The following is a 24,204-nucleotide window of genomic DNA, read 5'->3' as shown; positions in this document are numbered from 1 at the left end:
ACAATTATGTGACGGGAGGTGTTTCTTTTCTGGTCCAATCTATTTGGAGTTCTGTAGGCTTCTTGTATGTCTATGGGTATCTCTTTTTTTAGGTTAGGGAAGTTTTCTTCTATGATTTTGTTGAAGATATTTACTGGTCCTTTGAGCTGGGAGTCTTCACTCTCTTCTATACCTATTATCCTTAGGTTTGATCTTCTCATTGAGTCCTGGATTTCCTGTATGTTTTGGACCAGTAGCTTTTTCCGCTTTACATTATCTTTGACAGTTGAGTCAATGATTTCTATGGAATCTTCTGCTCCTGAGATTCTCTCTTCCATCTCTTGAATTCTGTTGGTGAGGCTTGTATCTACAGCTCCTTGTCTCTTCTTTTGGTTTTCTATATCCAGGGTTGTTTCCATGTGTTCTTTCTTGATTGCTTCTATTTCCATTTTTAATTCCTTCAACTGTTTGATTGTGTTTTCCTGGAATTCTTTCAGGGATTTTTGCGATTCCTCTCTGTAGGCTTTTACTTGTTTATTAATGTTTTCCTGTGCTTCCCTAAGTGTGTTCATGTCTTTCTTGAAGTCCTCCAGCATCATGATCAAATATGATTTTGTAACTAGATCTTGCTTTTCTGGTGTGTTTGGATATTCCATGTTTGTTTTGGTGGGAGAATTGGGCTCCGATGATGGCATGTAGTCTTGGTTTCTGTTGCTTGGGTTCCTGCGCTTGCCTCTCGCCATCAGATTATCTCTAGTGTTACTTTGTTCTGCTATTTCTGACAGTGGCTAGACTGTCCTATAAGCCTGTGTGACAGGAGTGCTGTAGACCTGTTTTCCTCTCTTTCAGTCAGTTATGGGGACAGAGTGTTCTGCTTTCTGGCGTGTAGTTTTTCCTCTCTACAGGTCTTCAGCTGTTCCTGTGGGCCTGTGTCTTGAGTTCACCAGGCAGCTTTCTTGCAGCAGAAAAGTTGGTCTTACCTGTGGTCCCGAGGCTCAGGTTCGCTCGTGGGGTGCTGCTTACGGGCTCTCTGCAGCGGCAGCAACCAGGAAGACCTGTGCAGCCCCTTCCAGGAACTTCAGTGCACCAGGGTTCCAGATGGTCTTTGGCTTTTTCCTCTGGCGTCCGAGATGTGTGTGCAGGGAGCAGTCACTTCTGGTTTCCCAGGCTTGTCTGCCTCTCTGAAGGTTTAGCTCTCCCTCCCACGGGATTTGGGTGCAGAGAACTGTTTATCCGGTCTGTTTCTTTCAGGTTCCGGCGGTGTCTCAGGCACAGGGGTCCTGCTGCTCCTGGGCCCTTCCCCACGGGAGCCCAGAGGCCTTATACAGTTTCCTCTTGGGCCAGGGATGTGGGCAGGGGTGAGCAGAGTTGGTGGTCTCTTCTGCTCTGCAGCCTCAGGAGTGCCCACCTGACCAGGCGGTTGGGTCTCTCTCTCACCGGGTCTGGGAGCAGAGAGCTGCTGTGGGCCGGGATCCGCGGGTGTGGGACTTCCGGTAAACACAGAACGTGCCCGGTCCTAGAGAAATTCTGCTTTCCTGTGTCCCAAGCTCACCAGGCAGCTTTCTTGCAGCAGAAAATTTGGTCTTACCTGTGGTCCCGAGGCTCAGGTTCGCTCGTGGGGTGCTCCCCACGGGCTCTCTGCAGCGGCAGCAACCAGGAAGACCTGTGCCGCCCCTTCCTCGCAACATTGAATTTTTAACAAAAGCGTATTCATGACGTTGTTTGGATTTAATAAAAAAACAAAACAGTTTATCACAAAAGCTAAAAATTAGGATATTTCCGTAGTACAGGTGTTGATTTAAACAGAAATGACAACTGGAATGTGCGATGGAGGTGAGCACCCCGGAGCTCCAGGACTGACACACAGAAAGCTCAGATAAAATTTTCTTATTTTACTCTTTCAAGTAAACAAATGGCAATTTGGTTTTAATCACTGCCATTATCTACTGCTTACACAGTATATTTTTGTCTTGTGGTGTGTTCTTCTGCTCTTGACCCCAAGTAGAAGCCCCACAACTCCTGTCAGGGCTTCATGAAGCATACCACACACACTATCTGAGTATGGACCGCATTTGTTCCCTCCTGTCTTTACATTCTAAGATTTTTATTTCAACTAGTCATATAGGTTGCTGAAGTGTTTACAGAAGTCCTTGTCATGACATGATATAAAGTGATCCCTTTACGAAGAAAAAAAAATCCAACTCTCAGGAAAAAAAGAAAAAAAAAACAACTTTACTGAAATAGCAGAGGTCCATTGCTTCCAGCGTCTTTCATTCTCTTTCAAAAGAAAGTAATTGCTTCACGTTTGTAATAAGTTTGAGGCCAGGCCACTCCCATAGAGGCAGGGGGAGGGGGGAAGGGATAGGGGAACTCCACAGGGGAAATCAGAAATCGGGAAAGAGGATAACATTTGAAATGTAAGTAAAAAAAATATCCAATAGAAAGAAAGAAAGGAAGAAAGAAAGAAAGAAAGAAAGAAGGAAAGAAAGAAAGAAAGAAAGGAAGGGAGAAAGGAAGGAAGGAAGGAAGGAAGGAAGGAAGGAAGGAAGGAAGGAAGGAAGAAACAAAAAAAGACCAGGCACCAGGCACTCAGAAGGCTCACTAGTTAAGAGTTCTTGCTACTCTAAGAGGACCTGGCTTCAGTTCCTGGCATGCATATCCTTCCTTGTGTGGATCATTCTAGTCACAACACCCTAAAGGGATCTTATCTACATACTCAACAAAGGATTAAGTGGGAGAACTTCTCAGCAAGTGACTCAAATGTTCATAAATTTCCAATACAATTGCGAAGTCTACTTTCCCAAGGCGCCAAAATTCTACAACAGGGGCCTTTAAAGAGGTTTTCTCACCCACCCCAGCTATTGTGATTGTGTGACTTAATTCAGTTCATGTCATGTCACCCCTGAGTGCTCCTTTGGTCACTTGGTGCTTTCCTATGTGCACACACAAAATGTCAAGAACATTCACTGGGAAAGACCCAGGAAACAAGACAGCCTGAGAAAATCTTCCTTCATGTAAAATGGAGTTAAACTATGTCAGGTTATATATATATATATATATATATATATATATATATATATATATACATATATATATATAATGTATATATATATACATATAATGGTCCTTCTGGCCAGAGACACCAAAGACAAAGCCTTGTTGACCGGATTACTAAGTCCCTTGTAGGAAATGTTTACAGAGTTTTCACTAGTATTAATTCTCTTGTGTTAAATAAATAAGGCTATTCATTTAATTCGATATCAACCTTTTGCAAAAAACCTAGAACAATTTTACATAATAGGTGGATATTGAGGCAGGTTGAACAGAATCGTGTATTACAAGCATAATTAGAAGAATATTGTTCATTTAAAAGTCGTCAGCTTTCTTTCAACATCTGTACCATGATATAGAGAATAAAGCTACTTGGAAAGGTCTTTGGAGCTTAATTAACAGAGAAATCATTTGGTAGTTCAGTTAGCTAAAAAAAAATAGTTCAAGGTCTCAATAGATTTACAAAAAGTTAAGTGTGAAAAACTTCCCTGTGCAGCCATCAAGAGTGGGGGAAACCAAGACGCCACCAGAAACCTGAGAATCTGTTTTGTGGAATTGAATTGCTCTGATTTCAAGTCATATTGCATTAACTTTACTGGAGTCCAATCAAACTGAATTGCCATGGACATGTGCTCCTAAACTCTATTTCCTCCATCTAGAGCCAAGATATGTCTTGTCCGTGACTGAAGGCACTTAGCAGCACCAAAATCAGACTGGTAATAGAAGAGGACGATGGCCTTTCTTTGTCCTACTCTCCTCATCTCTTGGGTAAAATCTTCCTGACCTGTTTCCTCCTGTGAAAGAATAATTAAAAATATTTTATTCTCTGCAGATGTCTCAGTGTTTGAGGAAGAACCATGAACTTGCTGTGTATGCCTCACAGGAAGGTGCTTGGTGTATGATGGAGTGCTGCCAATCACCACCGAGCTTTCAGGGAGGCAAATTAGACACGGTTTCTATGTCTAAATGGGAATAAGGCTGCAGCTGCCAAAATTGTACTCACTCATGACCTAAATATCTAGGAAAGAGAGAGACAGTGCCATTAAAAGCTTTGTCATCTCCTCTCTGTGATTCAGTAGTGAAAGTTCAGCCCACAGTTGCCAGCTACTGTCCGTTTAATCATTATAAGTGTGTGCCCTGTGTCTGGGCAGCCTAAATGGGAATGGCATACCCACTGCAATTGCGATGTTCTCTCACCAATAACTCAACTGAGACAGAGAGATAGAGATACAGGCAGGAGCTCTCCATCAGAGTGTCAATCATAAATTAGGTCCCACCTGCAGCACAGGGCACAGGACCATTTTTATATGCCTTACAACCCCAACAATGAAGGGATCTTTACTTTAAGTGGTTGTTTCTCCTCAGAGGCATTTCATGACAGCAAAGGAGAAAGTCTGTGTTGAAGGTGCAGCTGACCTTGTCCTGGGTTCCTGCATTAGGGTTGGCTGAGAGACAGAGAGACCAACCTCATCTTTTCACTGTTGACACTTCTAGATTGTCTGCACAGGGCTAAGGCAAGTTCATTGTTTTTCTTCATCTTTACCTCAAAATAGGACTATATTATAAAATATAATTTTCAGCTCAATGGGAAAATGCCTAGTGACCCAGTGATACTGTCTGCATGTTGTTTAAACCTAGAAAGAGAATTCTGTCTTTGGTGGCAACACGCAGTCGATTTCCTTCCTAAGTCATCGAGTTGAAAATATTCATGCCTAAATGTCATTTTTATTTATTTAATTATCTCATTTAATTAAGCTGATTAATACCACACGATTCCAAAAAGACTTCCTGTCCTGGGCCAAAGCCCATCAGTTATGTGTCAGTCACGTCATTGTTGGTAAGTCCCCATTTGTTGATGTTATTTCATGTTCAGCGAAAACTGATGTCTATGCTTATGGGTTTAGAAGATAATTATGAAAGAACAATGTAGCACATTTGCTTTAATACTGAGTCTGTATGAAATACAATGCATCTATTTTACCAAACTACCAAGAGATTTTTTTCCTTGAAGAAAATAAAGGTCCAGGCAACCAAATAACCAGGGCACAGTGTTAAACCTGCTTTGGTCCACAGAAACACTATGGGAAAAGGAGAAAGAACCAAACTGATCACAGGGTCAGGTCCATGATTAGCATGATATATTTTTCAGACACATCCTTGTAATTTTTGTAATATTAACTTTTTCTACTTTTTATTTCTGAACTTTTAAAAAATTGTGTGTGTGTGTAGCATGCATATATGTATATATATGTATATATATATGTATTTAATATGTGCATTTGTGTGGGAGTGTGCTTGCTGTACACATGCACATGTGTGGAAACCACAGATAGAGGTCACATGTCTTCTTCTGTGACTCTCCACTTGGTTATTTTGTCATAAAGGTCTCTTAATAGAACTTGAAATCCATTCTTTCAGATGGATTAACATTTCCACAAATCCCTGGAATCTCTCTGTCTCTCTGCCATACAGAGGGGTTCCTCCTATGCCTTACTGTTAGCTCTGTTGGAATAAATGCTCTAGAGCATTGGGCATCAAAACCCCCCATTGGTAGTCAGTACCAAATGATACAGACATGCACATATGCACTGACTTGTCATGCTTACAGGCAAATATGATCGCATATCTAATAAGCATATCACATCACTCAGGAAAGCCACTGTTAATGTGATAACAGTTTGGTATTACCCTCATTACAAAAAAAAACTCTTTTGAGCTGAATGCTGGCAAGCACAATAAACTGAATATAGAGTAAGCTTAAACAACTACCCGGATTCTGTTCATGGGGGGTGGGGAGAGGGTGAAAATGGTTATATTATGAGGGAGAGCAGTTGCCTGAGACATGACTCTTAACCAGTAAACAGAATCCTGCACCTAAATTACCATCAAATGCAGAATACTGTGTGTATTAAGGGCTATCTGCCCTGCTGCCAGTAGTGCCTACACGGACTAAACTCTGCTAAGTATCAAGTACAGGTAGGTACATAAAAATGTTTTGGAGAGGAAGTCCTGGCTCCATGCATCAAGGTAAAATGACTTGAAAGCAACTTTTCTGAGTTCGGAGAGAACTCAGATGACAGAGAGGTCACATGTCCTGCAGGGGCTGCATTGGGAATACTGGTCTCATCACAGCACCAAAGGCTGAAAGCATCCCACAGGAGAGGGATATCCAAGCAAACCACATGGAGGAAGCCTAGTCAGGACCTGGCTATCGCCGAACATGCTCTCTTTTATCATCTGCTTCCTCTACTCAAGTGCCACTTGGAGGGAGGGAGGACATAATGTCAAATGGATAAAGCAGGGGACAAGCCCTAAGGAGATTGCTTTCTTTCCAAATGACCTCAAACTTAAAAAAAAAATGTCTGAGTGTTTAAGAAGTTGTTCTTCAACAAAGGAAGTAACTGTAACAAAGTGATTTTTTTTTGTTCTGAAAAACTGATTTCAAAGGATTTTTGCTTTTTTTTTTCTAATCTTCTCTTGGAATTTCTGAACCACATATACTCAAAGAAAATTGCTACAGCTTGATAGTACTTCTAACTAGAGATACACAAGTCACCATATGTTGTTAAAGATGACTGAAGGTACATGCAGCCAATAGCATAATTAAGTATTTACCTCTATCTACTCATGAAGCAAGTACTGACCTGTGTCCACCACAGTCCTGCTCTGTGTCAGTCATGGCATTTCATACTTCCATAGCCCTACTATGTGTTGACCATAGCACTTCATTCTTTTTGTTGTCTTTAGAGTTGACTCTTGCCCATTAGGCATGATACATGCTTACAATCTATGCACTCCCAAGGCAGAGGGGAGCCTTTTAGAGTTTAGTCAGCTTAGTCAATTAAGTGATTTCAAAGCCACAAAAAGGTATATAGAGATACCTTGTCTCAAAACAACAAAAACAATACAAAATATTTTATTATTGTTTCCTTTTTTGCCACTTTATACTTTTTTTTGGTTTTAAATTGAGTCAATACCGTGAAAGAACTTTGGTTTTCTGATTGGATATGGATAGGATATCTTGCAGTGCTTCCTCTGTTCTGGTTACTAAATATAAATAGAGGGTCTGAGGTAGGAAGTCCTGACCTCAAAGAAGCCTATATTCTAAATTACAAACATTAATAATTACAAGTCTATAACTTAACACATGCACATATACACACACAACCCACAGTGTAGGAGAGGGGTGAGGATCATAACTCAAAATATATTAGATCTTTTTCTATGTCTTCATTGTTTTTTCCATGTTTTTATGTTTTTTAATGTATTCTAGCTTTTAAGAATGAAATTCTTGGATGCCAAAGCATCTTTCAAAGGACTTTGTATCACAATGCTAGCATGCCTGATTCCACAACACCTTTCAAATAGCAAGCACGCCCCTTCTTAAAGACAACTATAGATGAACCAGTTAATATAAATTAACAAATGATCTAACGGCAGTTGGAAAGGGTTCTATTTTTTAATATACATAACTGAGTTCTTGCTCTGGTCCTTGTCTGATATCAAACATGGTAAACTTGAAGATGGGACTTGCTGTAGACCCATTCCTTGGCTTTCATTTTCAGTCTACTTATAGAAATTTGTATGTTCTTAACCTCCTCCATCTGTTCTAATTTGCTATGGAATATAAAAAAATAATGTAACAATCATCTTCATTCAATCATAGTAGATAGGTGTATGAAATTATTTTCTTTCTCCACACAATTCTTGGCTTTATTCTAAATACAGGTGTATGCATGGTGGATGATTAAGTTGAGTCTTTGAAGAGACTGAAACCCCATAAGAGATCATCATCACCACCACCATCACCACCATCACCACTACCACCACCCTCGCCACTATCATCATCACAATCATCATCGCCATTACCAACATCACCACCATCACCACCAGAACTAACATCAGTATCATAATCCCTGTCATTACCAACACCAAGATCACTACCACCACAATTATCACTTGTCACTGTATCTGGAACCCAAAGGTACATAAACATTGTTGGTTTTATATTGAATATTCTTACATGCTGTCTTTATCTTTATCAGGAGTTGACAGAATTTTAGAAGATTCCTAGTTCTCCTTTAAACTTCTAGAGCTTCTTGCTTTAAGTGCTAACAAGTATATATGTTAAAATCATTAACATCCTTTCTGAATTCTTTCAGATAATAATTTCATTTTCTTTATACTTTTGTTTATTTTGTTGGCGTCACAGTTCTGCTTTTTGGCATCTTAAAGACTTAATTTAAGTCAATGCAATTATGAATCGAGCTGCTTTATTCATGAGCATGCCCACACTGTGAGGTGGAATATGGCAATTTCTCCTAATATCTCCATGCAGAGACTTTTGAGTTCATAGCTGAGTTTTGGAAAGTTTCATTATGATTGAACATTCAAATGCCTCAAGCTCTCTAGGAGCACCTTGAATATAAGCCAAGAAAGTAAGTGTTGTTTATCTCTCATGTAAGGTGCTAGGCTACAGTTATTATGAAACTGGTATCTTGAGTCCATGAAAGCATAACATTTGTTAACCTTGGCAGTGCCGTTCTTCGGACATCGTTTTGTAAATATTGTATTCCTCTTATGTCTCACAAAACAGCTTTCCCATTTTATTACTGTAAATGTTGGTTCAATCTGTTTTAGTATAGAATTGGAAATTGCAAAGTTGAAAACATATGGATATAACTGTGTTCTTGTTGAGCCAAAAATGTTTATGCTACTTCTTATAATGAAGCAGAATCATTCTCAGTCAGGAGCCCACTCAAGGGAGAGGGTTGACTTTTACTCCTGTTTAGCAAAGCTTTTATTCATAGGTGCTGTTCTTCAAAACACACAACTCTTTGGACATTATCTTTGTTTCTTCATTGTCTCTAGAAATGAAGAGGAAGAAGTGTAGATGTTGACCTATTTGTGTTTTCTTTGTTGAGATTAGATTTGAGCCCATAACTTTGAATTTCCTCAAAGTAGGAACACGTTATTAGAGTGCTTTTAGGGTGAGTTCTTCCAAAAGTATATCCTCCTTATAATGTATCTTTGAATTTCCCAAAGTCCATCTCAGGAGGTAAGAAATACCTTCAAACTGTATGACCTATATACCCATCCTTTCAGAAACTCTAAAATTATAGCCCAAAAAAGCAGGCTACATGAAGAATACATTGATGGCTGGCCTGTATTCTTTGCCAATTATTTTGTCTGTGACTGCAGTCTAGCTGCCATGTACAACTTTGCAGACCCTGGTATTATCGTTGATAATGTGATACTTCTAAAAATGTTGGCCAGATAGTCAATTAAATTTCTAACTGTAAGAACCCATTGATTTGAAGGAATCTTATACTATTCTCATTGAACTTATTTCCTAACTTATTACAATAACTTGCTGATGGACAATCATTAATTCTATGTTAATAAACTCCTCTGGCCACAAACTCAGATATAAAAAAATCTAACTAGCCCACATAATCCAGCATTCTGGATTCACTTGAGTAACGTAGAAGAGGAATACAAGAACTGAAAAGATGAATAAACTATCCTTTTTGTCACTCACCAGGTCATGTAAAGGAGGATCAGGCATTAACCCCTTCAGTCTCACACAAGAATATTTAGTTTGTGTTGCAGAAACTACATAGTAATGAATCTTTTGCTGTTGTCTAAGGAAGTTTGTCTCTATGTTTTGACTCTCCTTGTACCCTGCAACCTGAGCCAGGAAGATGCAGATGTATCCAGAAGACACATTGCTCAGGACACTGAAATAGTACAAGGCAAGACAACATTAATTTCCCAGCCTTTCAACTACACTGAATGCTATAACCTAAAGTAAAAATGTATTAGTGTAAGAGTTCTTCGGGTTGTGCCTGTAATTCCTGCTATTTGGACTTAAGTGGAAGATTACTTGTGTCTATTATTACAGAATGATGATGCCTCTTTGTTCTTGAGGTTATCCCTTCAAATAGATGTGACCACTTATATTTTATCATAAATGAAGCATGTTCCAGTGCAGAAGAAAGCCATAACAAAAGACAATCACACCATTCTTTATTCTACATTGTCTTAATTAGGGTTTTACTGCTGTGAGCATACACCATTACCAAGGCAACTCTTATGAGGGCATTTACCTGGGGCTGGTTTGCAGGTTCAGAGGTTCAATCCATTATCACCAAGGCAGAAATATGGCAGCATGAGTCAGCCACATCACATCACAGGTGGAACTGAGAGTTCAGTATCTTGTTCCAAAGGAAAACAGGGGAAGACTGGCTTCCACGCAGCTAGGAAAAGGATCTTAAAGCCCATACCCATAGGGGCACACTTCCTCCAACAAGGACATACCTCCTAACATAGATGCTCACTGGGTCAAGCATATTCAAACCACCACACACATATAGTATATCCATGCTAGAAAGTTCTACAGTATACATACTTAAGCTATGTAGTTCTAGAAGCTCAGTCAGTGGAGAAACATAGGATCATGAATTGTTTTACAAGTTACACCAACCCTGTCAATCATAAGAGTGGCTTCCTCTTCTGACACTCCCTCATTTCACCTTTTCTTGAAGGCTGTTGCATCACTCTGCACATCTTGCTTGTTCTTTTTTTAAGAAGGGTCTCTTTGATGTGCATAACTGTTTCTTGCATTCTTTCCCTTCTGCATTTATGAAACTGTCCTACTCTGTTCAAGATCAAGATTAAATAGGCTATCAATCTGAAGGTGTACTGAGTCATCCAATGCAACCTTTTCTGGGTGCCCCATCTTCTCAACAGTTATTTTGTTGTACAGTTACATAAATCATCAACAGCAACAGTGGCCGATGTTTCTGGCTAATTCATGAGAGGATAATGGTATGTAGGTCAGAGACTATTTTATTTATCTTGTGCACCTCTAACTAATGCACAAATAAGCTCATTTTATCAAAGATGTAAGCACCAAGGGCACCCTGAATGAGAATAACAGAGTAATTTAATGGTGTATGGCTCAGTCTGAGTGACAAGTGAAGGTGATCAAGACCTCCAAGATTCATTCACTGCACTCTGTGCCTACTCTTTGGATGTGCCTCACATATATGGGGGGAGATTCTTTTTCCATGCTTACAGTCCACAGAATGGGATAAGTCAGATTGGGCTAAACAATACACACATGTGAATTGTGGCAAAAATGAAGGATGTGCACACAGTGGTGTCATCTATCATGTCTAGAGAAAGGTCTTGGCCTGTGCTGGGCTCATGGGCACCATTTGGTGAATGAATAAATGATTAACTGAATGAAGAATGAGAACATGTCTGAATCAATATAATTTCACATAGAACTGGAACAAAAGGGAATCTATGTCCTCACCAGCTTTGAATATTAAAGAACTGGCAAACTTCTGTGGGTTAGAATATCAGTATTTTAACTGAACCCAGTTTTTGAGTCATTTCATTTAAACATCTCTTTATCACCAGGCATTAATGCTGTGCACAGAGATTCTTTCAAATAAAGGGGGAGGTGGTGAGGCTGATATGACCCAGTTTTTAAACTCCATTATGTACCATCCTGCTGCAGGCATCTAGCCCTTTGCATCACACATGGTACCTTTACTCACATCTGCAGGAACTTAGGCACAGTTCTTCCTGGAGAAGGGGATGGTTGTACATAAATGCTTCACAAATCTAAATATTTCTGAACCAGAAATCTTAACCAAATGCTTTTTTCTACTAAAAACTAAACAATGCTCATACGATTGCCATTAAATTCTAATTATAAAGTCTTGCTATTTGTCTTGGTATTTACAAATGTTTTTATTATATTACAGTAGAAATAGTTATATTTAAATACTAATATAATCTTTAAAAACATGCTTCTGACATGGTACCACAGGATGAAGAACTAACTCATGTCCATTTGTAAATTTCTTATTAACTAAGGCTGACAACATACATTTGTCTGTGATTGACAATATCTACAAACACTAGGTGGCACACTGTCACTAACAGGCCAATATCAGTGCTGTTCTGTATGTGTGCATGTGTGTGCGTGCGTGCATGCATGCGTGTGTGCGTGCGTGTGTGTGTGTGTGTGTGTTTGTATATTGGCAGTGGTAATGGTGAGGCTGGGGTACTTTGAAGTGTACATCAAAGAAGGTGCCTATTTTATGGCTGTTTTCAGTATCAAGCTGGACATATGGAACTTGTGTACGATGCAGTGATTTTCTTCATGATTTCTTGTCAAAGATTACATTAACATCAATCTCTCATATTTCCCAATGTCATCCTTCTTGAAACCACATTGCATACATCAACAACTCATAAACATATAAGTAGACTTTTGAGTTAGTTATCTCTCTGATGATATAAACACTAAACACATCTCAGGAGCCATGTGGTTCTAAATGTCTTGGTGTGTGAAGCAAGTAAAGAATTTGTACCTATATGCATAAAGTCTGTGCAATAAGGTAAAATACCTACACAACATGACTTAGCACCAACCACGACTGCCAATCCTAATGGACTAAAGTTTCCTTAATTAAAGTCAAGATTTCAGGGCCTTCACTTTACCTTCTCTAGAGTATAGTAGTTAATATCTTTTTCTCAAAGATGTTGAAGGATTCTAGAAATATAATTTCATTCCATTTGTCCCCTTATGATTCTGGTGGGGGGTGGACACAGGTATATGTTCTATCTATTAATCAAATAACAAAGAAATGGAATTTCATTGTAGGTTCAATCTGTTCAAAAATCTACATGAAGGTGCTTATTTGATAACATGTACCATCAGTGCTTCTTTTACATACAACAAACCGCTTTGACTAAGTTCCCATAAAGCCACATAAATGTTGTCTTTTCTAGACATTTCTTTCTTTAATGACCATATAACTCAACTATGTGAGTAAAATACATGGGATGCATTTAAGTTCCTTGCTAAGAACTTGGAGCCTCATGAGCACCACTATCCAGTAACTCTTGCTGATTGATTCAGTGCAGTTACAAAAGGTAGAACTATAGCAGAGACTGTCAGGTCAGAGAGCAGTGCTATATAGATCAGAAGATAATCATGCATCCACCATGATTCGTTGGTTGATAACATGAAGAGAAAAAAAACATTTCGTCTGTTTTGAGACTTTGTTATCTTAATTTTTTATAATCCCTCAGGTAATGTCCTAATTATTCTCTGCATCTTTCTTTTAGACATGATTATAGAATACTTTTGTCTTAATTTTGTGAGTTTTATTTCAAGAGAAAAGCAAATTTAATTAGTGGTGAATTTTTAAATTTCTCTCAGCCGTATATAGAAAAGAACCCAGAAACTTCCTCTTTCAGTGGATTTACAGAAAAAGAGTGAAGAACAAAGAAAATGAATATATTAATTTTATTTTGGTAATTTTTTTCATATGAAACAGGATAAAGAAAAGGACAGGATAAAAAAGAAGTTTGTTTTGTCCCCATGTGGTACTATTTTGCATCCTTAGTGCATCCTCTTTAGTCTCCCTTTTTTGCTAGACCTCTGGGTTTGACAAAGGGCCAGACCGATTGATGAATATCTTTATGTTATGGCACCTTACCTTTCCTCAAGCAACACAAGCCTTGCTTGCAGATCCTTCCTAGGATGAGGGCAAGGGTCATGATTGACAGCAGCCTCCAGAGCAGCAGTCTTGAAGCAACCCTGTCCCATGGAAGAGATTGTTGCCCAGATGGTGACAGTGACAGCGTTTCCAGAGCCAAGGGCAAAACCAGATCTGAAATACAAGAGAATAATGGTTGTAGTATCCCCTCTGACACTGTGGTCACTGAAAGTCTTCCTGCATTCACCCAACATGACCATGTAGACCAACTTTCCACTCTGTCCTCCACTCTAGGACATGCAAGAGCACAAATAATCAGCTCTGATCTGTTGGACTCATAAAGGTCCCCAGAGGGCTACAACTTCAGTAAGGGTTTGGTTGGGTTCCTGCCATCACAATGGTTCTTTGTCAATAAACAGACCACAGAAGCCCCAATATCTATATTCCTGCATCTGAAATAAGACCTTCACAGGAACTTGTTAGGAGGAAAAACAAAATGTCAGATGTCAGTGAAACATCAGTGTATAACTGGTTACTTATTTTTTCCTGAAAAAGCATTAAACATCACAGTAACCACAAGGTACCAAACACCACAGTCAGTGATACATACATGAGCAGACTCTGGGTTCCAAGTTAGTTCATCTGTCAGACCTGTACCAATTCCTTCCTAGTAAAAATAAAAGCAAAATTCCTTGTGTTGTAAGGTGAATATGGGATGAGGATCATCCTGAACACATGACTAATTTATGAGGTCTAATTCTTCTCAGCTAACAAACAAAAGCACACTTGTCATAACTTTGTACAGGCATTAATAATAGTATCTGTTGTTATTTCTCATAAATCCTAAGTAGACTTCTGTTTAGCAACAACAAAAGATAATAAACAGAAAAAAAATCAACTGGAAGCCAGGGTTGAAAATAACCTGAGCAAAATATTTTGTAATCATTTCTAAACGAAGTGGGTATGCAGTAATTAGGACATCGCTCGAAGGATTACAACAAGTAAAAATAGCAAAGGCACAAAACATGCTTTTCTCTCTCCAAGTTATCATTCAACTAAACATAGTAGATGCATCTAGCAAGTGCTAATCAAATAACAACTGTAAGAGCAACAAAATAAATAGTAGAAAGAAGCTTACCTCTATGCTTTATTTAAAATCTCACTAAACAGAAAAATCCTTTCCTTAAGTGTTAGAAAATACGCATCACACATTCCCTTATCACCAAGGAAAAACAAAACAGAAACAAAAAAAGACAATTAAGTCATCTTTCAATCTCCACTGATGTAAAAACAAAACAAAACAAAATTTATCCAAACATAATTGACCTCAGGAAAACAAAGTAGATAAAAACGAAATGGAAATTTCTGCTTTCATAGCAGGCTCAGTTTTGTCATGTGATAGATTTCTGGAAATTGTCTTATGAGAGGATGTTTTTCCTCAAGTAGATATGTGGGAGGATGTTTTGTTGATGTGGTGCTTTCTCTGGAAGCAGTCTGGCAAAAGGGCATTTGATATTGTGCTAGAGCAGATGCCTGAGAGAACACGTGGTATTTGAAAAGGGTATAAATATAACCCAGCAGACAGTGGACTATGTTGTGTGGCATTGGTTTGCCTTGGTGCTCTTGGCTGGTCTGCGTTGTCCTTTGCTGGTCATCACTGACAATACTGTGTGGTATTGGTTCACCTTGTCAGTCTTTGTTGATCATCTTTGTCTGGACTTGACAGAGAGAAATGGTGGTTTTCTGGCAGTGTCTTGCCACTTCCACAGACCTGGGAGAACTGGCAAATCCTTGAGGTTTCCTCTGGATTGAACTACTATTGCTGATTCAGGTATGGTGTCTGTGAGTGGATTAAGCAACCACTGCTGGTTTGTGTTGACTGAATCGCTAATATCCTAACAATACATACTGGATTCACCCCAAAGAACTACTTTTAAACAGATTCCCATCCTACTTTGCCCTACTTATGTTTCCTTTCCACTACCTTTGGTGGGTGGTAGGCTAGAAGGGAAGTTAAAGCATTTAAGTATACTTCATGAGGTATGTTTTGAAAAATACAAGCCTACAGTAAAACAGTTTTAATAAATATGAAGTTATTTAAAATGTACACTGTATAGAAAAAGACAAATGTATTGGTGGGGATTGTTTTATACATAAAAACAGAGGCACTCATGCTGTAAAAGGATAGTGCCTCAAAAGTCAAGCTCAGGAAAAAATATACAATAAAACCAAAATTAAAAAGAATAGTGGCTGTACTAACAGTTCATCACACTGTTCAGGTGAATGTCTCTCTCTCCCTTTAACATCCAAGGGTTCTAGACCTTCATGATCACTCTCTCCTCACTCATACTCTAGCCATATGGGATTTGTCTCAATCATAAGCAAGCAAGCCTCCCCTATAACTAAATGCCAGCACTATGCAAGCTCTGCACAAAGTCTTCTTCAAAATGTCAACCAGAGCACAAAACCCATGTTTACTACCGTTGTGTAGATATCAATTCATATTTTAATGATAGCAGAGAGGACTTTATAATCATTGTAATTATTATATAGCATACATGTCCATCATTATAGTATATACATATATATGTATACTGTTTTGTTCACATATATGTACACACTTATGTAGAAATATGTATTTATGTATTCAAGCATCATATAAACACATACATATATGCATATATAATATATATAATATGTAGTATATACATATACATGTATATGTAATTATTATATACATGTCTATCATAATCTGTTTTCTTATGACATCTTCAGTTTTTCACTGTTTAATTTTTCTCTTCCTTTAAAATGTGACACAGTGAAGGAATTATTCTTTCAGGTCTTATTTATTTCATGTGAATGTGTTTCCTTCTCTCTCTCTTTCTCTCCTTCTCACTCCGTGTGTGTGTGTGTGTGTGTGTGTGTGTGTGTAATGGTATTTGTGTGGAGGTCAAAAAATAAAACCTCCATAGGACACTAAGCCCACTAAGACACAAGTCAGAAGGAATAGATCAATGTATAAAAGAATATGTTGCTGTTTGTAGACGATATAATGGAAAGAAACAAATAGAATCATCTGAGAAGGACTGTAGTCGCTGGTGTGAGGGCCATATAAGACACTGTTGATTCCAAGTTCCTCCTTTCTCCCTTTGGAAGGTACAATAAGAGAAACTTACTTTTCTTCTCCTACCGTGAATGTCTGGAATGCCTGTAGGATTGAACTTAGCTTGTCCAGCCTCGTAGACAGCATCTTGTAAACACTGAGTCAACTTGCCAGCAGGGGATATTATTCTTTTACTAGTTATACTTCCCGGGTATTTGAATGATGGTTTAAACTAAATAACTGCATTTAACTTTTATAGAAATGTCAAGAAAATATACGGTTATCTAATATATGTATATTATCATTATTAATTTTATGGGAAATAACAATGTCAATTAAAGTTAATGCCAAAGCAACATGATAGACACCTGGAAAATAAGAGACACAAAGACCAAAATGAAAGGTAAATGTCAATACATATATACCACACGTGTTGGAGAATGTCTGTAATTGCAGTACTGGGCAGATTGAGACATGATAATTGGTATCAGTTCGAGGCCATTCTGAGCTAAATATTGAATTCTGGGCAATCTTGAGCTACAGAGTGAGACCATAAATCAGAAAGGAATGGATAATTTACTGTATAAACCAACAAGATGTAACCTTAAATAAATATTCTAATTTTATTTCTGGTACTGTGATAAAATGCTTCACTGAAAGAAATTTAGTGGAAATGGGTTGGTTTTGGCTTACAAATAAGATAACAGATTACAGTTTATCCTTGTGGAGAACTCTCAGAGATTGGTGCTTGGGTACCTGCTTCTTCACTCAGCAATAGCTCAGAGCCTAGCCTAGGGAATGGTGATGTCCATAATTTGCTGCATCTTTTATCATTTCACAATTAAGACAATCCAATCTGATCTAAAAACAAACACAAATCTATTATTAAGACTGTAATTCTAGGTTATGTTAAGTTGCCATGGAAACCAGCCCACTAAGACAGAAGTCAGAAGGAATAGGTCAATGTATAAAAGAATATGTTGCCATTTGTAGAAGATATAATGGAAAGAATTAGAATAGTCCGAGAAAGACTGTAGTCGCTCGTGTGAGGGCAATGTAAGACACTTGATTCTGAGCTCCTCCTTTCTTCCTTTGGATGGTACAGGATTGGAGATATATATATATATTTTTTTTTTCCTGTCACACAAGGAAGCTTCCTCATCCCTACCTTTACACCTTCAGCACGTATTCTATATGCCATAGCTTTACAGAAGTTTATAGAAGTCACAGACTCCAAGCAATTTATGCTTACTTTCAGTCACCAGATAATCTGTGTTAACATTTTGTCTATGTTCTGCACCACAGTTACCTACCAACAGCCAGGTGTGCCTTACTCACTATAAAAGGGGCTGCTCCCCCAACCCCACCCCTGCTCTCTCTTGCTCTTACCTTTTTACTCCTGCTCTGTCCTCTCATCCCTTCCCCCATCTCTTCTCATTCCCCTCCCTCCTCTCTCTCCACATGCTCATGGCTAGTCTCTCTCTCTCTCTCTCTCTCTCTCTCTCTCTCTCTCTCTCTCTCTCTCTCTCTCTCTCCCTCTCTATCTGCCTTTCTCTGCCTCTACTACCCTCTCAACCCCCTCCCAGTGCTCTGAAATAAGCTTTTTCATTCTATACTATACTATATGAGCCTTTGTCATCATATGACTCGTCCCTCAGGGGGAAGAATGCCTCAGCATGTGCCTGTGGAGGCACCTCCTTTCCCACACCTATCTAAGCACCCACCAAACATATTTGTTCTCTCTCTCTATTTTTATATTTTTATAAGCACAACACTCTGGTTGTCTCCCTGACAGGAGGCCCCATTTTGATCCAAACAAAGAACAAAACAAATAAAAAGAGACCTTTATTATAATACTATTCTATTGGGGAACCTTGCTATTAAGGTAACAGTCCCCATGAATGGATGGCTTTCTGAGCTTAGCACAAAATGGGGGATGTCTTTCTCTGGGGGGCCTGTTTTATTCTGGACTGTCCCTAAACTCGGTGCTTGGACTAGGGCTCTCTACAAGGCTGCATAACTGAGCACACACCTTACTCTGGCTTCATGCCTGCATGATAATGAGGTGCTGTACTACAACCAATCAGCCCTTCCTGCTTACTTGATGCCATGATCTATTAAACATTTGTATCTGTACCCCTAAAACTGGCCCTTATATACCCAATTTTGCACCAAGTTCCGAAAGCCATCCAGTCATAGGGGACTGCTTTATTTTGGAGGTGTCATCGTGAGCTTCAAAGGCCTTATAACCTGCCTCAGAGATTTTAGATAATTTTAGATAAGCCACTCTTCCCTTCTCTTCATTATCCCCGTCTCCTGCTTCCCAGACAACATAAAAGCTTCAATCAAAATTCTTCTCTTCTTTCAATACTCTAGAATATATTAAGTCTTTGCCATCCTGATATCATACAGTGTAAACATTGCAAAAAGATAAAAACAAAAGTCCACAATTAAGAGAGAGGATAATATACAGGTAAAACAATGTCAAAACAGAGAAGGGCTAATGTGTGTGTGGGTTGGGGTGGGGGCGGGGCAATGGCATGTACCTTAGCTGAGAGAGGTGTTATCACAAGGTAATAAATTATATTGTAGCTTATTTGGTTATCAACAGTGTAGAATTTAGCTTTAGGAAGAGGTGGATTGCCTCATTGGGCTGAAAGACAGGGACTTTTTTGGTGAGTTTTACTATGGGGAAATTTAAAGTTTAAACTGTTTGCCTAAAACAGCAGTCTGTCTTTGGTGGTTTCCAGTCCTGGTGGGGAGGTCATCAACCATGAATGCCCAGAGCTGGAAACTCACCGTTGGTACACAAGCAGAGAAGGAGAGGAGCCAGCCAAGGGAATGACAGATGCCTCTGTGCTCTTGCCTGTGTTGAGGGGGCCAGGGCTTTAAGAGGATCTTCCTCCATATTTTTTTGTTAAGGTCCTCAGGAGCACAGCTCTGCTGGTTTTTGGGATGAACATATTTTTGTGATAGATTCGTGTAGAGGGCAGAATTGCTGGGTGAAGGGAAGGGAAGCAGTGGGGTTGAGGACCCATAGTTTTCTAATCTGAGGGGTTGTTTTAAATGATGAAATATTCCTCATGATAGAAAAGAGAAGAAGGGGTGTCAGGGATGCTCACTATTCCCTAGGCAATTCTCCCCCCAGGGGATTTTACATGGCTCAGTCTTCCTTCAGATTGAAGAAACTGACAGCCATTCCAATGGCTAATGACCTTTGAATGGGCTTTGGCATCACCAGTTTTGTTGTTTGTTTGTTTTGTTTTATTTTTTATGAAAGGATAAACAGTTATTGCTTACGCCCTGGGTTGTAGAAAGAGTAGGGGAATCTTTGGCCAATACCATCAGGTTTTCTGCAAAAGATATCCAGAACCACAGGAAGGCACAATCCCAAAGGAAAGCAAAGAAAGGGAAGGCAATGACCTATCCTAAACTGACACTGTTTTTTGAGGTCATACCGCAAACTCTAAACATTTCAAGGGTCTTTGTTCAGGTACTATCTATGGATCCCCCTTTCCCTGGACAATAGGCTCTGGGGAAATAGGGGTGTCCACACCACTTATCTTACATCAGGAAGACAGAAAGAAGGCAATATTTAGGAATCAGTTGCTAAAAAAGAAACATAAATTGGCCATATAGAAAATGAATAAGGCATACTAAAATCCATAGATAATGCCACTTGTTTGCTTCTTCAAATACTACTTTAACATTTAAAGACTACATTTTTAAACACTTTTAATTTTTATTAAGTTTAAGTTTATCCCTTCCCATGTTTTCAGCAATTGGTTTCTGCAAGTGAACAACTGAGCTACTTTTCTGTAATTCTGAACTCAATGAGGATCTTTCCCTGTTTTTGTGGATTTTGTGTTTAGAAGTTTGCACGAAGGCGGGACTGAGATAAGTTATATTGTTCTGAAATATTTTGGAAAACCTACGGCATAGCCAGTAGAATGTGCTACTTAATCTTTCACGTTACCTGTGGTGTATGTGTTTGTAGAAACCTTAGAAATGCCTGATTGTTAGTTTCAGACAGTATCCACACATCCACAGAGTAACTCTGGGCTACATCTTACTCATTAGAAGCTTCACCAAGCCCCATTCTGTCTGGTTCCCTGACTGAAGAAGTATTACTGGGGTCTTGAAGATTTTGAAGGAAGATGAAGTGGGGATGCAAACAGGTAAAAACATTAAGACTAGTGAGCAATGTGTCCCTCCCTCTTCCCTGGCATAGTTACTGCACTGTCTTGGGGAAAAATCGCAGAATCTGTGAACTACTGAGAAACATGGGCAAAGTTATGGCCAGTATGCTTCTCTGGAATTGGTTGATAATATTACTCTTATTAACTAATTGTTTTTTAAATATTTTTTTATATTAAAATAAGAGTATGTGTGTGGATGTCTGACTACGTGTAAATATGCAAATATAAGTTCAGGTGCCTGCAGAGAACAGAAGACTCAGTTTCCTTGGAACTAGAGTTACAGGTGAGTGTGTGCTACTTTATGTCAGTGCTTTAAGCCAACCAAACTCATAACTTCATAAAGAGTACACTGCATTCTCTTAACTGTGTAGCTATCTCTCCAGCCCTTACCTAGTTGTTAAATGTATTAACTTTGAGGGTCAAATGACGCCAAATTTACAAGCTGTTCAATTTCCTATTTTCATATTTAAATAACAGTTCAAGTGCAACTGCTTGATTTTCTCATGGTTTGTACCTCCATCCCCACAGCTTAGTTAAGGGTCATTTTTCTCTATAGTCAGGTATTTATGGAGAGCACTAGCATTTCTACTGCCTCTGGAACTTTGATTTCTGATAGGTAACTATTTTTAAAAATCTAACACACTTAATCCAAGCAGGCAGATAACATGGCAGAGTCTAGGCAGAAATACTAGTACTGGAGAAGTAACTGAGAGTTCTATTTCTAGATCCAAAGGCATCAAGGCATTAAATATTCTAAACAGTGATAAAGCCACGCCCATTCCGACATGGCCACAACTCCTACTAGTGCTATTTCCCCTGGGTCAAACATATTCAAATCACCACAACACAGTTGCATATATTTATAGAATACAAATATTCTATACAAATACTGAAGATTGTTTAAATAATAATCACTAGAAGATTGGTTAAATAATAATAATTATCATATGCATTATAGCAAATATTGCAATTCTTTGTGCTCACATAGAAAGCTTTCTTAGCTGGTTCATGTATATAGTGTTCACTGTAGTCACCTTGACATTGCAAAGGGTAGCAGAAGTAATTCTTCCTGAGGAACACTACCCTCACATGAATTGACAGAACCTTTCATTTTCTATACTTGCCACCTGCCCCTGGTACTTATTTTCTTCTCTGTATCAGAAAAAAACAAGTCCTTCCAGACATGTTTAATGGTTGATTGTCCAATGGGAAATCCTGTGATGGTATTGGACCTTCATGAAACTATAGTTGGAACAGCCATTAGGTGACCAGAGTGAACTGGAGTTCGACTGTTTACCAGACACATACCTTGACCCCTATTCTGCACATTGCTTCCTCCTTCTCATGATTAAAATGTAAAGATCAGCTCCCAGAAAGCCACTTCTCCACAATCCTAAACACAGCTTTTCATCCACAGCACCACATTTAACACGTACTTTATCTTTGTTGCACTCAGCCCATCCAGAAATTGCATTTCTGTCATACATATTTATTATTTATACAAAACTTACATTTCTCTTGGGAAATAATTGTTGCCCCTGCCCCACAAAGCTAGAAGAATGCCAGATATGTTGGAAAGTTGTTTGTTTGTTAGTGGGCCTGTTGACATTTGTTGAGAATTTATTCTTTGCTTTGTGGTCACCAAAGTAGTTACTTCTAGATTGTTTTCTCTATAATAATTGCAGCATTAACAGCAATGTCATTTTTCTGGAAAATTCAATGTTTGAATAGTTAATGAGTGACCAAGACCATAAAATTAGTGCTTAGCAGATACAGGCTCTGAAGCCAAGTTGATCTATCACTCTGATAGACTAATTCACAAACCAGAACCCTTGATGGATGTGGAAGATGTAAAAAGGAGGATACATTTTATATGTGCAGATACTTAGGCAGTATAGATTTATTAAAATGACACAGTATCTTACTTTTTTCTCTCTCATACACATGCATATATATATATGTATATATATATGTTGTGTGTGTGTTTGTGTGTGTGTGTGAGAGAGATTACAATTATAAATAAGATTATTTCAGTCAAGTTGAACGTGGGAAGAGGTGTGCAGCATTGTTATTATTCTAATATTTGTAATTTAAAATGTGTTACAGATTTTGAAGTTGAATTTCCTTCATTAATTATTCCCTGTCATGTTGCCGTGGTTACAATTACTCATAGTAACGGAAGCTGTCTGAGACTGAGGCAAAGCATGAAGAATACTAGGTCAGATTTCACTGAGTTACATGGAATAGAAATTTTGTCATCTTCCAATTTAAGGCTCTCCAAATTCCCCTAAAATGTTTTTTATTAGCAATGTATCATGTAAGGTAAATGCATATTTCGGTAATTTTAATTGAGTTATCACAAATTTCACTCTAAATCAGTCCCACTTATTTCTCCACTACATTTGTCTTTATCAACAATTTTATTCAGCCACATAGCACTGTACTTGGCATGCGTTTAAAAATAGACTTTATTCAATGTGTTCCTGTTTGGGAAGTATTGAGAAAACAGATTTTAAGCAGCAAAGATACCACATAATTTCAGTGAAAGTAACATATAAATGTGGTGATTTAACCTGCCACAAGAAATAAGTTTTGTTTTACTTTGTCCCTCTCTCTAGAATGCACAATATAGAGCATTTGAATACCCCTAATGTAGTTTCAACAAGTATGCATGTATGATCAGAAGAAATGAAACTAGAGAAAAATACCAAGATGACCTCATGCATTTCTGTATGTGTGGGATAACTCGAACTTTAATTCCCCCCCAAAACATTATGTAGAAAGCATCATAATAAGTGTCATATAGCTGGCTCACAAGTGCAAGGACACCAATGTTAGAATGAAATCACTCAATGTTATTAGCTTTTAGTTATAATTGTATTATTATTATTATTTAATACAATATAAACTTTAGTATGATATCATTTAACTTTATTACTATTATTACAAAGTGTCATATTGGAGCTCAAACCCAAATCTGTTTACATGTTAGAAGAGAAATCATCAAGCCAGCTGCTCAAGCCATGTTGTTTTTATTTCCTATCAAGTATTTTTATTTTAGTGTTAGTGCTCGTCTCTCATTTAGTGATAAAAATACTAGTGCCACCTACCTAGTGCTTATTGTAATAATGACAAAACCTCTGAGAGCTGTATTATACACAATTTTGTTTCTCAGTAGGAACTCGTAATAGCTGTATTCTATAAGGATTTGGAAATGTGCTTCAGAAAGCTATAGATATCAGGAAAGGTAGATTTCAATATCATAAGAGCTCATTTTGGGTTTTCAGAGGGTATTTGTAACAAAAATTGTATTATGTGAATAGCTGACTATATATCCATGAGCTAA

General features: G+C 38.3%; 1 long non-coding RNA gene across 1 annotated transcript in view; it reads right to left on the bottom strand.

Annotated features, from left to right (window-relative positions):
- Nucleotides 1-11,859: 11,859 nt before the first annotated feature.
- The window catches only part of LOC120100982 (uncharacterized), a 35,895-nt gene continuing 23,550 nt past the window's right edge, over nt 11,860-24,204 (bottom strand). The window contains exons 3-4 of the long non-coding RNA XR_005501435.2: nt 14,167-14,223; nt 11,860-13,730 (exon numbers count right to left, since the gene is read on the bottom strand). This is a non-coding gene — a long non-coding RNA (uncharacterized LOC120100982). The remainder of the gene's footprint in view (nt 13,731-14,166; nt 14,224-24,204) is intronic.

Source organism: Rattus norvegicus, chromosome 2, assembly GCF_036323735.1.
Source record: "Rattus norvegicus strain BN/NHsdMcwi chromosome 2, GRCr8, whole genome shotgun sequence".
NCBI classification, from domain to species: domain Eukaryota; kingdom Metazoa; phylum Chordata; class Mammalia; order Rodentia; family Muridae; genus Rattus; species Rattus norvegicus.
This window is presented reverse-complemented; position numbering and strand designations above follow the sequence as displayed.